The 15,542-nt window shown below is 38.0% G+C and overlaps 1 protein-coding gene across 5 annotated transcripts in view; it reads right to left on the bottom strand.

Moving 5' to 3' along the window:
* MAP4K5 (mitogen-activated protein kinase kinase kinase kinase 5) overlaps positions 1-15,542 on the bottom strand; it is a 126,187-nt gene that overhangs the window by 82,889 nt on the left and 27,756 nt on the right. The gene's annotated exons all lie outside the window — the stretch shown is intronic.

The raw sequence follows: 15,542 nt of genomic DNA, 5'->3' as shown, positions 1-15,542 counted from the left end.
TAAAAAAGAAAAAAATAAGAGGGGAATAGGGAAGGGAAAAAGATACATGATGAGCTCAGAGAAGTAGACAGGGCCAATCACATAAGCAAGGTTGAAAGTTTGAATATTATTTATTCTAAGTGCAATTTTGAAGCTCCAGGAAGGTTTTAAGGAGGAGAGCATTATGATGTATGATATGTATTTTAAAAGGACCATTCTGGTGGCACTGTGGGAACTAGATGGCGATAGATGGGAGGTCTGGGAGAGGAAACAGAGAGACTAGAGGGGAAAGATGGCAATAAGAAGCAGATGGATTCAGTATATGTTTTGAAGGTTGAGTTGAAAAAACTTGCTGACAGACTGACCCTGAAGTACAAAAGAAAGAGAAATCAAGGACAATGCCTATTTTTTTGGCTTGGCTAGTGGCTTAGCAAAATGGGGAAGACTGAGGGAAGAGAAAGCTTGAGAAGAACAATTAATTTGTGAATCAAAATTATGTTATTCTTGATAGTCACAGGAAAATCAATGTGATGATACGATTCAACTTGGCAACAACTGATACAAAAAAAAAAAGCAACAAGGACATGGAATGAAAGGATGGTGAGGACTGAATCTATTTAATTATAAAACTAAGCCTAAATAATTGGTATCTCTTAATTTTAAAAAAAGATATAAAAGATATGCAGGCTAATACACATGCATGCCCTAGTATAATCAAAAAATTCTAAGACGAAAATCCTCAAATAAATTAACAAGCATCTGAAAACTGGGAGATGAAGAGGCAGAAGGACTATGAAGTTCAACATCTTTAAACCTATACAGCTAATGACTGTTTCATTTCTTAAGTTGATAAATTAAAAACCTAAATTTAAGTATATTATTTAAAGTCTTATGTATATATAAATAAGTATATTATTTATACTTATAAATAAGTATATTATTTAAAGTATTATGCAAAGAAATAGAGGAAAACAATAGAATGGGAAAGACTAGAGAGCTCCTCAAGAAAATCAGATACCAAAGGAACGTTTCATGGAAAGATGGGCTCGATAAAGGACAGAAATGGTATGGAACTAAGAGAAGCAGAAGATATTAAGAAGAGATGGCAAGAAGAACTGTACAAAAAACATTTTCACGACCCAGATAATCACGATGGTGTGATCACTCACCTAGAGCCAGACATACTGGAATGTGAAGTCAAGTGGGCCTTAGAAAGCATCACTACGAACAAACCTAGTGGAGGTGATGGAATTCCAGTTGAGCTATTTCAAATCCTGAAAGATGATGCTGTGAAAGTGCTGCACTCAATATGCCAGCAAATTTGGAAAACTCAGCAGTGGCCACATGACTGGAAAAGGTCAGTTTTCATTCCAATCCCTAAGAAAGGCAATGCCAAAGAATGCTCAAACTACCACACAATTGCACTCATCTCACACGCTAGTAAAGTAATGCTTAAAATTCTCCAAGCCAGGCTTCAGCAATATGTGAACCGTGAACTTCCTGATGTTCAAGCTGGTTTTAGAAAAGGCAGAGGAACCAGAGATCAAATTGCCAACATCCGCTGGATCATGGAAAAGCAAGAGAGTTCCAGAAAAACATCTATTTCTGCTTTATTGACTATGCCAAAGCCTTTGACTGTGTGAATCACAATAAACTGTGGAAAATTCTGAAAGAGATGGGAATACCAGACCATCTGATCTGCCTCTTGAGAAATTTGTATGCAGGTCACGAAGCAACAGTTAGAACTGGACATGGAACAACAGACTGGTTTCAAATAGGAAAAGGAGTTCGTCAAGGCTGTATATTGTCACCCTGTTTATTTAACTTTTATGCAGAGTACATCATGAGAAACGCTGGGCTGGAAGAAGCACAAGCTGGAATCAAGATTGCCGGGAGAAATATCAAGAACTTCAGATATGCAGATGACACCACTCTTATGGCAGAAAGTGAAGAGGAACTCAAAAGCCTCTTGATGAAGGTGAAAGTGGAGAGTGAAAAAGTTGCCTTAAAGCTGAACATTCAGAAAACGAAGATCATGGCATCCAGTCCCATCACTTCATGGGAAATAGATGGGGAAACAGTGGAAACAGTGTCAGACTTTATTTTTCTGGGCTCCAAAATCACTGCAGATGGTGACTGCAGCCATGAAATTAAAAGATGCTTACTCCTTGGAAGGAAAGTTATGACCAACCTAGATAGCATATTCAAAAGCAGAGACATTACTTTGCCAACAAAGGTCCGTCTAGTCAAGGCTATGGTTTTTCCTGTGGTCATGTATGGATGTGAGAGTTGGAACTATAAAGAAAGCTTAATCGTCGAAGAACCAATGCTTTTGAACTGTGGTGTTGGAGAAGATTCTTGAGAGTCCCTTGGACTGCAAGGAGATCCAACCAGTCCATTCTGAAGGAGATCAGCTCTGGGATTTCTTTGGAAGGAATGATGCTAAAGCTGAAACTCCAGTACTTTGGCCACCTCATGAGAAGAGTTGACTCATTTGAAAAGACCCTGATCTGATTTAAAGTCTTAGATGTCATCCTCTGATAAAACTGCAAACTGTTTACTTTTCAACTTATCAGCAATAAAAGTAAAAGAAACCTCTAGCTATATTTTGTTTAAAATCTTCAAAAAACATTAAATACAAAACCCACTGTAACAGAAGATCAATCATCTCACTAAATTTTAAAATGACTGACCTAGAAAGAGCAAGATTCAGATTCGGTTATAAAATAAAATTTAAAGATAATTACAAGACAAACACCTAAAAACCAATGATCCAAAAAGAAAGTAAAATGATAGGCCTAAATTTAACAGCATTATTCTGTTGTTATATGATACATAAATACAAACAAGAAAGAAGGGTTGGCATTACAATGTTTGACACAGTTATAATCAAAGCAAAAAGAGCATCAAAAAGCACTAAAATTGACAATTCTATTGAAAAATATTAATTAATGGCACCCCACTCCAGTACTCTTGCCTAGAAAATCCCATGGACGGAGGAGCCTGGTAGGCTGCAGTCCATGGGTCGCTACAGTCAGACAACAGAGCAACTTCACTTTCACTTTTCACTTTCATGCATTGGAGAAGGAAATGGCAACCCACTCCAGTATTCTTGCCTGGAGAATCCCAGGGATGGGGGAGCCTGGTGGGCTGCCATCTATGGGGTCGCACAGAGTCGGACACGACTGAAGTGACTTAGCAGCAGCAAGACTGTCACAGACTAAATAAATCCAATATAATGACTCACATAAATATCAACAGTAACCAAAATAGAAAGCAAAAGAGAAGAAAAAACTGTTATTCATGATAGCAAGAATTACCATAAATTTGAAGGCCTATGTGGCAAGAGCCTTTTGATGAAAGTGAAAGAGGAGAGTGAAAAAGTTGGCTTAAAGCTCAACATTCAGAAAATGAAGATCATGGCATCTGGTCCCATCACTACATGGGAAATAGATGGGGAAACAGTGGAAACAGTGTCAGACTTTATTTTTCTGGGCTCCAAAATCACTGCAGATAGTGACTGCAGCGATGAAATTAAAAGACACTTACTCCTTGGAAGAAAAGTTATGACCAACCTAGATAGCATATTCAAAAGCAGAGACATTACTTTGCCCATAAAGGTCTGTCTAGTCAAGGCTATGGGTTTTTCCAGTGGTCATGTATGGATGCGACAGTTGGACTGTGAAGAAAGCTGAGTGCCGAAGAATTGATGCTTTTGAGCTATGGTGTTGGAGAAGACTCTTGAGAGTCCCTTGGACTGCAAGGAGATCCAACCAGTCCATTCTAAAGGAGATCAGCCCTGGGTGTTCTTTGGAAGGAATGATGCTGAAGCTGAAACTCCAGTACTTTGGTCACCTCATGCGAAGAGCTGATTCATTGGAAAAGACTCTGATGCTGGAGGGGATTGGGGGCAGGAGGAAAAGCGGACGACAGAGGATGAGATGGCTGGATGGCATCACCGACTCAATGGACATGAGTTTGAGTGAACTCTGGGAGTTGGTGATGGACAGGGAGGCCTGGCGTGCTGCAATTCATGGGGTTGCAAAGAGTCAGACACGACTGAGCAACTGAACTGAACTGATGTGGCAAGAACTATAATATTTTCCTGAAGAGCTGAATAAGAAAAATTCTTATCATTGTCAAATGTTAAGTCTTCTAAATTATTCTCACAGGCTTTTTTACCCTTGGATAAAAATGATCTTGAATCTTTCCTGGGGAAAAAATTATGAAAACAGATGGGAAATAACTGAAAAATAAAAGCAATGAAGATTATAAAATACAATGAAAAGTCAGGGTAATCAAAAGCAGGATATTCCTGAACTACAAATAGGAGGGGGGGAGTGGTTGGGAATCACTGAAATAGATAATAAAACTCATGCTTAAATGGAAATTCAGTTCATGACAAGCGAGGCATTTCAAACATGCAAATAAAAGACAGAATTTGTAGTAAACAGCTTTGGAAAACTGTCTAGCCATTATATTCTTTGCAGCGGAAGATGGAGAAGCTCTATACAATCAGCAAAAACAAGACCGGGAGCTGACTATGGTACAGATCATGAACTCTTTACTGCAAAATTCAGAAAAGTAGGGAAAACCACTAGACCATTCAGGTATGACCTAAATCAAATCCCTTACAATTATATAGTGAAAGTGGCAAATAGATTCAAGGGATTAAATCTGATAGAGTGCCTAATAACTATGGACGGAGGTTCATAACACCATACAGGAGGCAGTGATCAAGATCATCCCCAAGAAAAACAAATACAAAAAGGCAAAAGCGTTGTCTGAGGAGGCCTTACAAACAGCTGTGAAAAGAAGAGAAGTTAAAGGCACAGGAAAAAAGGAAAGATATACCCATCTGAATGCAGAGTTCCAAAGAATAGCAAGGATAGAAAGCCTTCCTCAGTGATCAATGCAAAGGAAGAGAGGAAAACAATAGAATAGGAAAGACTAGAGATCTCTTCAAGAAAATTAGAGATACCAAGGGAACATTTCATGCAAAGATGGGCAAAATAAAGGACAGAAATGGTAGGGACCTAACAGAAGCAGAAGATATTAGGAAGAGGTGGCAAGAATACACAGAAGACCTGTACAAAAAAGATCTTCATGACCCAGATAACCATGATGGTGTGATCACTCACCTAAAGCCAGGCATCCTGGAATGTGAAGTCAAGTGGGCCTTAGGAAGCACCACTACAAACAAAGCTAGTGGAGGTGACAGAATTCCAGTTGAGCTATTTCAAATCCTAAAAGTTGATGCTGTCAAAGTCTTGCACTCAATATACCAGCAAATTTGGAAAACTCAGCAGTGGCCATAGGACTGGAAAAGGTCAGTTTTCATTCCAATCCCAAAGAAAGGCAATGCCAAAGAATGTTCAAACTACTGCACAATTCTACTCGTCTCATATGCTGGCAAAGTAATGCTCAAAATTCTCCAAACCAGGCTTCAACAGTATGTGAACCGTGAACTCCCAGATGTTCAAGTTGGATTTAGAAAAGGCAGAGGACCCAGAGATCAAACTGCCAACATCCACTGGATCATTGAAAAGACAAGAGAATTCCAGAAAAACATCTATTTCTGCTTTATTGACTATGTCAAAGCCTTTGACTGTGTGGGTCACAATAAACTGTGGAAAAATCTTAAAGAGATGGGAATACCAGACCACCTGACCTGCCTCCTGAGAAATCTGTATGCAGGTCAAGAAGCAACAGTTAGAACCGGACGTGTAACAACAGACTGATTCCAAATTGGGAAAGGAGTATGTCAAGGCTATATATTGTCACCCTGAACATTTAACTTCTATGCAGAGTACATCATGTGAAATGCTGGGCTGGATGAAGCTAGTTGGAATCAAGATTGCTGGGAGAAATATCAGTAACCTCAGATACACAGATGACACCACCCTTATGCCTGAAAGCGAAGAACTAAAGAGCCTCTTCATGAAAGTCAAAGAGGAGAGTTTAAAAAGTTGGCTTAAAACTCAACATTCAGAAAACTAAGATCACGGCAACTGGTCCCATCACTTCATGGCAAATAGATGGGGAAACAATGGAAACAGTGAGAAACTTTTTTTTTTGTGGGCTCCAAAATCACTGCAGTGGTGACTGCAGCCATGAAACTAAAAGATGCTTACTCGTTGGAAGAAAAGCTATGACCAACCTAGACAGCATACTAAAAAGCAGAGACATTATTTTGCCAACAGAGGTCCGTCTAGTCAAAGCTATGGCTTTTCCAGTAGTCATGTATGGATGTGAGAGTTGGAACTATAAAGAAAGCTTGATTGTCAAAGAACCAATGCTTTTGAACTGTGGTGTTGGAGAAGACTCTTGAGAGTCCCTTGGACTGCAAGGAGATCCAACCAGTCCATCCTAAAGGACATCAGTCCTGAATATTCATTGGAAGGACTGATGCTGAAGCTGAAACGCCAATACTTTGGTCACCTGATGCAAAGAACTGACTCACTGGAAAAGACCCTGATGCCGGGAAAGATTGAAGGTGGGAGGAAAAGGGGACGAAAGAGGATGAGATGGTTGGATGGCATCACCGACTCAATGGACATGAGTTTGAGTAAGCTCTGGGAGTTAGTGATGGACAGGGAGGCCTGGAGTGCTGCAGTTCATGGCGTCGCAGAGAGCTGGACATGAATGAGTGACTGAAGTGTACTTAAAGCTCTTCTTCACACCTTAGGACAAAACTGTCCCTGATGCAGCAAACATTTAAATGTTGGAGGGTGTAGGAGAAAGGAAAAAACTAGAAGAAACTGTGTGAAATAGCTCTAGAGCCGACTAGTAGAAAAAGCCTATATATGAGAAAAAGAGGAATAAAGGAGAACTGCCAAATTTACCTAAAAGGAAAAAAAAACTTCCACACAGAAAAGTACCATAAACAGAGTACAAAGATAGTAGACAAATTGAAGAAAACTTTTAAAACATTTGAAAAGTCAATATTTTTAAAGAGTAAACAGCATCCTCTTAGACATGCTTCTGCTCTATTCCATAGGTTTGGATCACCCTGTTTTCATTTTTGTCGGTAGGTAATTTTTAATTTCCTCTTTGGTTTCTTCAGTAGTCCACTGGCTGTTTTAGTAGCATGCTGTTTAGCTTCCATGTGTCCCTGCTTTTGCAGTTGTTTTTTTTTCCCCATACAGTTGATTTCTAGTCTCATAGTGTTGGAAAAGATGCTTGATACTTTTTTAATTTTCTGAAATTTACCAAGGCATGTTTTGCAGCCATGCACGTGCTCTATCCTGGGGGATGTTCCATGTGCACCACAATGTGTATTCTGTAGCTTTCAGATGAAATGCTCTCTATATGTCAATTAAGACCATTTGGTCTAATGTGTCATTGAAGGCCTGTTTGATTTTCTATATGGATGATCTTTCCATTGATGAAAGTTGGCAGGGGGGAAGGTAAAGTCTCCTACTATTACTGTGTCACTGTTGATTTTTCCTTTTATGTCTGCTAATATTTAACTTATATATTTAAGTGCTTCTGTGGTGGGTGAATGGATATTTACAATTATTATATCTTCTTATATTTATACCTTGATCATTATGTAGTATCCTTCTTCGTCTCCTGGAACAGTCTTTAAAGTCTATTTTGTATGACATAAATATTGCTCCTCTGGCTTTCTTTCTTTTTTTTTTTTTGATCTTTGGTTAGCTTTTATTTATTTTTTTTAAATTTTATTTTATTTTTAAACTTTACATAATTGTATTAGTTTTGCCAAATATCAAAATGAATCCATCACAGGTATACATGTGCTCCCCTTCCTGAACCCTCCTCCCTCCTCCCTCCCCATACCATCCCTCTGGGTCGTCCCAGTGCACTAGCCCCAAGCATCCAGTATTGTGCATTGAACCTGGACTGGCATCTCGTTTCATACATGATATTTTACATGTTTCAATGCCATTCTCCCAAATCTTCCCACCCTCTCCCTCTCCCACAGAGTCCATAAGACTGTTCCATACATCAGTGTCTCTTTTGCTGTCTCGTACACAGGGTTATTGTTATCATCTTTCTAAATTCCATATATATGCGTTAGTATACTGTATTGGTGTTTGTCCTTCTGGCTTACTTCACTCTGTATAATAGGCTCCAGTTTCATCCACCTCATTAGAACTGATTCAAATGAATTCTTTTTAATGGCTGAGTAATACTCCATTGTGTATATGTACCACAGCTTTCTTAGCCATTCATCTGCTGATGGACATCTAGGTTGCTTCCATGTCCTGGCTATTATAAACAGTGCTGCGATGAACATTGGGGTACACGTGTCTCTTTCCCTTCTGGTTTCCTCAGTGTGTATGCCCAGCAGTGGGATTGCTGGATCATAAGGCAGTTCTACTTCCAGTTTTTTAAGGAATCTCCACACTGTTCTCTATAGTGGCTGTACTAGTTTGCATTCCCACCAACAGTGTAAGAGGGTTCCTTTTTCTCCACACCCTCTCCAACATTTATTATTTGTAGACTTTTGAATCGCAGCCATTCTGACTGGTGTGAAATGGTACCTCATAGTGGTCTTGATTTGCATTTCTCTGATAATGAGTGATGTTGAGCATCTTTTCATGTGTTTGTTAGCCATCTGTATGTCTTCTTTGGAGAAATGTCTATTTAGTTCTTTGGCCCATTTTTTGATTGGGTCATTTATTTTTCTGGAGTTGAGCTGTAGGAGTTGCTTGTATATTTTTGAGATTAGTTGTTTGTCAGTTGCTTCATTTGCTATTATTTTCTCCCATTCTGAAGGCTGTCTTTTCACCTTGCTGATACTTTCCTTTGATGTGCAGAAGCTTTTAAGGTTAATTAGGTCCCATTTGTTTATTTTTGCTTTTATTTCCGATATTCTGGGAGGTGGGTCATAGAGGATCCTGCTGTGATGTATGTCAGAGAGTGTTTTGCCTATTGGATTTGGATTTGCATGGAATAACTTTTTCTATCCTCCCATTTTCAGTCTTTATGTATCTTTACATCTAAAGTGAGTCTCTCATAGGAGTCTTATTTTATATGTGGGTCTTGTTTTATACCCATTCAGCCAGTCAATGTCTTTTGCTTGGAGAATTTAGTCTGTTTACATTTAAGGTAATTATTGATATATGTGTTCTTAATGCCATTTTGCTAATTGTTTTAGATTTAATTTTGTAGGTCATTTCCGCCTCCCCTTCTTCTTCTTTCCTCTTGTGCTTTGAAGACTATTTCAGTGTTGTGTTTCAATTCCTTTTTCTTTTTTTGTGTGTATATCTATAAAAGATTTTTGGTTTGAGGTTACCATGAGGCTTTTGTATAGCAATCTATGCATATACATGATTGTTTTAAGTTGTTCATCTCTTAGTTTCAAATGCAATTTAAAAACCCTGCACTTGACTCTCCTCCCTTCATGATTACTGTCTTTGATATCACATTTTACATCTGTTTCATGAATCCCTTAACTGCTTATTGTGGATATGGATGATTTTACTACTTTTGTCTTCTAACTTTCCTACTAGTTTTGTGTATGGATGATTTCCTACCTTTACTATGTGTTTGCCTTTACTGGTGAGCTTTCCAAATAATTTTTTGTTCCTAGTTGTGTCCTTTTTTTTTTTTTTAAACCTAGATAAGTTCCTTTACCATTCGTTGCAAGGCTGGTTTGGTGGTGCTGAACTCTTAGCTTCTGCTTGCCTGTAAGTCTTCCCAGGTGGCACAGTGGTAAACAATCTGCCTGCCAGTGCAGGAGACTTAGGAGATGTGGGTTTGATCCTGGGTCAGGAAGATCCCCTCCAGTATTCTTGCCTGGAAAATTCCATGGACAGAGGAGCCTGGCAGGCTATAGTCCATGGGGTCACAAAGAGTTGGACATGACTGAACACACATGCGAAGCTTTGACTTCTCCATCAAATGTGAATGAAAGACTTGCTAAATATAGTATTCTTGGTTGTACATTTTTCTTATTCATTACCTTAAATAAACCATGTTACTACCTTCTGGTCTGCAGAGTTTCTGCCGAAAAATTAGCTGATAGCCTTATGGGAGTTCCCTTGTATGTTATTTGTTGCTTTTCCCTTGCTGTTTTTAATAGTCTCTTCTCTGAAAGTGAAAGTTGCTCAGTCTTGTCCGACTCTTTGCAACCCCACAGACCATACAGTCCATGGAATTCTCCTGGCCAGAATACCAGAGTGGGTAGCTATTCCCTTCTCCAGGGGATCTTTCCAACCCAGGGATTGAACCCAGGTCTCCCAAACTGCAGGCTTACCAGCTAGCCACCAGGGAAGCCCAAGAATACTGGAGTGGGTAGCTTATCCCTTCTCCAGGGGATCTTCCTGACCCAGGAATCAAACCGGGGTCTCCTGCATTGCAGGTGAATTCTTTACCAGCTGAGCTACCAGGGAAGCCCATTCTCTTCTCTATTTACCTTTAATTTCTGCCATTTAAATTACAATGTGTCTTGGCGTGTTCCTCTCTGGGTAAATTCTGTATGGGACTCTGTGCTTCCTGGACTTAGGTGACTGTTTCCTTCCCCAGGTTAGGAAGCTTTTAACTTTAATGCCTCCAATAATTTGGGATTCCTACAGTGCAAATATTACTGCACTTGATGTTGTCCCATAGGTTTCCTGTGTGTGTGCTAAGTTCCTTCAGTGTGTCCAAGTCTTTGTGACCCTATGGACTGTAATTCACCAAGCTGGTCCTCATTTCCTTTCATTCTTTTTTCTTTCAGCAGTAGTGATTTCCAATACTCTGTCTTCCAGCTCACTGATCCATTCCTCTGTATCATTTAACCTACTGTTTATTCTTTCTACTTTTCTACTCTTTATTACTTCCAGCGATTTTTTCATTCAGTTACTGTATTCTTCATCTCTGGCTGTTCTTTATACTTTCTGACTCTTTGTTAAATACTTTTAACCTTCATTATATGCATCTATTCTTTTCCCTAATTAAACATAAAAGCTTTTGAATAGGAAAGGAAACCAATGACAAAATGAAAAGACAACCTACTGAATAGGAGAAAATATATGCAAATGATATGACCAATGAGGGATCAATACCCAACATATATGAACAGCACATACAAGTCAACATCAAAAAAGCAAACAACCCAATTAAAAGATGGGAAGAAGAACTGAACAGACATTTTTCCAAAGAGGATATGCAGACGGACAATAAACACATGAAAAGATGCTCAATATCAATAATCATCAGGGAGGTACAAATCAAAACCACTTGAGATATCACTGCACACCTCTTAGAACAGCTATCATAAAAAAGAATGCAAATAACAAATGTTGGCAAGGATGTGAACAAAAGGAACCCCATACACTGTTGGTGGAAATGTAAACTGGTGCAGCCACTATGGAAAACAGGTTTCTCAAAAAACTAAAAATACAGCTACTATGTAACTCAGCAATTCCACTCCTGGATATATCTCCAAAAAACTAAAACACTAATTTGAAGAGATACATGTACCCCAACGTTCATAGTAGTCAAGATATGGAAGCAACCTAAGTGTCCACCAACAGATGAATGGATAAAGAAGATACAGGGTATGTGTATAAACACATACACACAAGAATACTATTCAGTTATGAAAAAGAATGAAATCTTGCCATTTGCAGCAACATTGATGGACTGGAGGGCATTAGGCTAAGTGCAATAAGTCAGACAGAGAAAGCCCAATACTGTACATCACATATATGTGGAATCTAAAATATAAAACAAACTATTGAATATAACAAAAAAGAAGCAGACACACAGATACAGAGGACAAACTAATGGTTACCAAAGGGGGGTGGCAATATAGGGGTGGTTGAGTGGGAGGTATAAACTGCTGGGTATAAAAGTGAAGTGAAGTCATTCAGTTGTGTCTGACTCTTTGTAACCCCACGGACTATAGCCCACCAGGCTCCTCCACCCATGGAATTTTCCAGGCAAGGAATACTGGAGTGGGTTGCCATATCCTTTTCCAGAGGATCTTCTCAACTCAGGGATAGAACCCGGGTCTCCCGCATTGTGGGCAGACACTTTACCACTGAGCCACCAGGGAAGCCCACTGGGTATAAGTTAGGCTACAAAGGTGTATTGTATAGCATGGGGAATATAGCCAATATTTTGCAATAATTGTAAATGTGGTGTAATCTTTAAAAATTGCATTAAAAATAAAAAATTTTAAATAAATAAAAAAGACAACCTGATAGAACTGAACAAAGCATAAGTAAGTAATTAAAAGAATATTAAAATGGCCAAACATTGAAATCACATCAAGAATTTACTGGACTTCTATGTTATTCTTTTTGGGGGCGAGAATTTAAACATTAGTCAGTCTCTGTATATGAGTGAACCTGAACACAAAGGCAGCAACTTTAAAGCCAAGAAGTAAGAAATTCCAATCTTTCAAAGCCTTAATTTATGAACCCAGCAACTAATCCTTATGTGTTAAATAACTACATCACATAATGGTATGCTTTCTTTTTCAAGGTTTGTTGAGAAGTCAGAATTATAGGATTTTAAAAACATACTCATTAATTCATGACCTGAATTATAATCAAAAGTAGGATATACCCCTAAGTCAAATAAGTGAAACTGCGCTATGAGCTCAGTCTACTTGTTCAAGGCAGAGAAGGGATAAACATCTTTGTTTCCTCTGCAAATTCAGCCCATTCATTATCTGGACTGTAAATGTTTCGTGAATGCAACTTGAATATTTATTTGCTCAAGTAACCCAAGAAGAGGCAAATGCATGCATAATTCTGTTATATTCTCTTCTAATGTGTACTAATGACATTTTGGAGATTATTTTACACTTATTAGGTGGAACTTAGTAAGAGGACTCTAAAAGAGTATTATTATAGATTATTATTCTCCAGGGAAAAAAGGATACTGTGTCCTATCTGAAACTTTGTTTTTAAAGTGATGCCGCATGTTACCTCAGTAATTTCTCCATAATGAACCATAGACACAATGATCAAAATACTGTATTTGAAATGTAAAACCATTTTAATTGTGCAAATTAAGAAACTGGTTGGCGTAATTATGGTCACACCATTATTCTACAATGTTTAACTTTATGAAGCAGCAAGTGAATGCCCACCTGGTCAAAAAGCATTACTCCTCATTACAATAAACTTTTTTGTCAAAATAGAAAAACCCACCCCAAAATTTATATGGAATCTCAGGGGACCTTGAAGAGCCAAAATAATATTAAAGAAGTACAAAACTGATGACTCACACGTCCTGATTTCAAAACTTACTACAAAGCTACTAAAATCAAAATCGTGTAATACAGGCACTCTAAAGACATACAGACCAACTGAATAGAACAGTCAGTCCAGAAACAAACTTTCACATATACAGTCAAATGACTTTTGACAAGGTTGCTAATAAGACCATTCAATGGGGAAGGACAGCTTTTTCAACAAATGATACTAGGGAAAAGTGGATATCCATAGCCAAAAGAATGAAGCTGGACCCTTACCTAACACTGTACACAGAAATAAACTCAAAATGGATCAAAGATCTAAGACTATAAAGACCCAAGACTGTTTCTTTCATCAAAGAAAACATAGGGCAAAAGCTTCATGTATTGGATTTGTCAACAATTTCTTGAGTATGACACCAAAGGCTAAGGCAACTAAAGAAAAAATACACAAACTGGACTTCATGAAAATTTATACTGTTTTGTGCATCTACAGACACCATCAACAGAGTAAAAAGGCAACCCACAGAATGACAGAAAATATTTACAAACCATTTTTCTGATAAAGGATTAATTAGAATGTACAGAGAACTTCTAAAAGTCAACAACAACAGAAAACAACTTGATTAAAAAATGCACAAAGGATTTGAGTAGGTATTTCTCTAAAGCAGATATACAAGTGGTCAATATGCACATGAAAAGATGCTCAACATGAATAATCCTTAGGGAAATGCAAAAAAACAAAAAAACCTACAATGAAATAGCCCTCACATCCATTAGGGTGGCTGCTATAAAAATAAAGAAGAAAAATTACAAATATTAGAAAGCAGGTGGAGAAACTGGAACACTTGTGTATTATGGATAGGAATATAAATTGTACAGCCACTATGGAAAACAGTATGATGGTCCTTCAAAAAGAATAAAAACATAATTACCATATGATCTAACAATACCACTTCTGGGTATATACTGAAAACACTGAAAGCAGGGTCTTGAAGAAATATTTATATGCTCACATTCATAGCAGCATTACTTACGACAGCTAAAATGTAGAAGCAGCCCAAGTGTCCCATCAAAAGGTGAATGAATAAGTAAAATGTGGTATACACACACAATACAATATTCAGACTTGAAAAGGATGAAAACTCTGACATATGAGACAACATGGATGAACTTTGAGGACTGTTTCACTTGGTTAAGGTCTTCCCTGGTGGCTCAGTTGGTAAAGAGTCTGCCTGCAATGTAGGAGACCTGGGTTCACTTGGTTAAGTGAAGTAAACCAGGAACAAAAATACAAATACTGTTATTTCACTTATAGGGAATGCCCAGAATAATCAAAGTCACAGAGACAAAAAAAAAAGTATAATGTCGGCTGCCAGGGGCTGCTGGAAAGATGGGAATGGGAGGTTATTTTTTAATGAGTATAGAATTTCAGTTTTAGCAGATGAAAAGCATTCTGGAATGAGTATAATATTGGCTGCCAGGGGCTGCCAAAAAGATGGGAATGGGAAGTTATTTTTTAATGAGTATAGAATTTCCGTTTTAGCAGATGAAAAGCATTCTGGAATGAATAATTGTTTTGGTAACACAACATAATGAATGTATTTTATACACTTAAAAATGGTTTGAATGGCAAATTTTATGTTACGTGTACCTTACCACAGTATAGAAAAAAAAAAGAAACTGGAGAGAAAAAGAAAGTTACTAATGCTCTCATTAGAAATGTTTAGGAGATTCCATGGTGGTCCAGGGGTTAAGAAACTGCCTTGCAATGCAAGGGACACAGGTCTGATCCATGGTCTGGGAAGACGCCACATGTCTTGGAGCAACTAAGCCTGTACTCCACAACTACTGAGCCCGTGCTCTGGAGCCCAGGAGCCACAACAACTGAGCCTGCTGGCCACAACTACTTAAGCCCGTGCACACTAGAGCCTGTGCTCAGCAACGTGAGAAGTCACCATAAGAAGCCTGAACACCGCAACTAGAGAGCAGTCCATGCTCTCTGCAACTAGAAAAAGCCTGCACACAGCAACAAAGACCCGGCATAGCCAATAAATACATAACATTTTTAAAAAAGAGAAAATTTTAGGATATCAAAATAAAAAATTGCTTCAAGTTTTATATAGTAGTTTTATTTTCAAAGCAAATTACTCAATACATTTTAAAACAAACAGCCTTTTGACAGAAATATTAAAAAAAAAAAAAGCATTATGCTAAGGCCAGAATTATTAAACCTATATCAACGAGTGAGGGAATGGCTGACATATAAAATATAATTATCCTGAATTTCACCAAATATTTCCCCCAAATCAATGAATACTTTATTAATCAAATTATCATAAAAGCTAAAACTGAAGTTAAAATTTTCACTACAATCTTAAAAAGCAAATTACCTTAAGAT

Source organism: Bos grunniens, chromosome 10 (assembly GCF_055505025.1).
Source record: "Bos grunniens cultivar Pamir isolate PY7600 chromosome 10, Bosgru_T2T1.0, whole genome shotgun sequence".
Taxonomy (NCBI): domain Eukaryota; kingdom Metazoa; phylum Chordata; class Mammalia; order Artiodactyla; family Bovidae; genus Bos; species Bos grunniens.
Note: the sequence above shows the minus strand (reverse complement) of the source record. Positions and strands in the feature narration are given on the sequence as shown.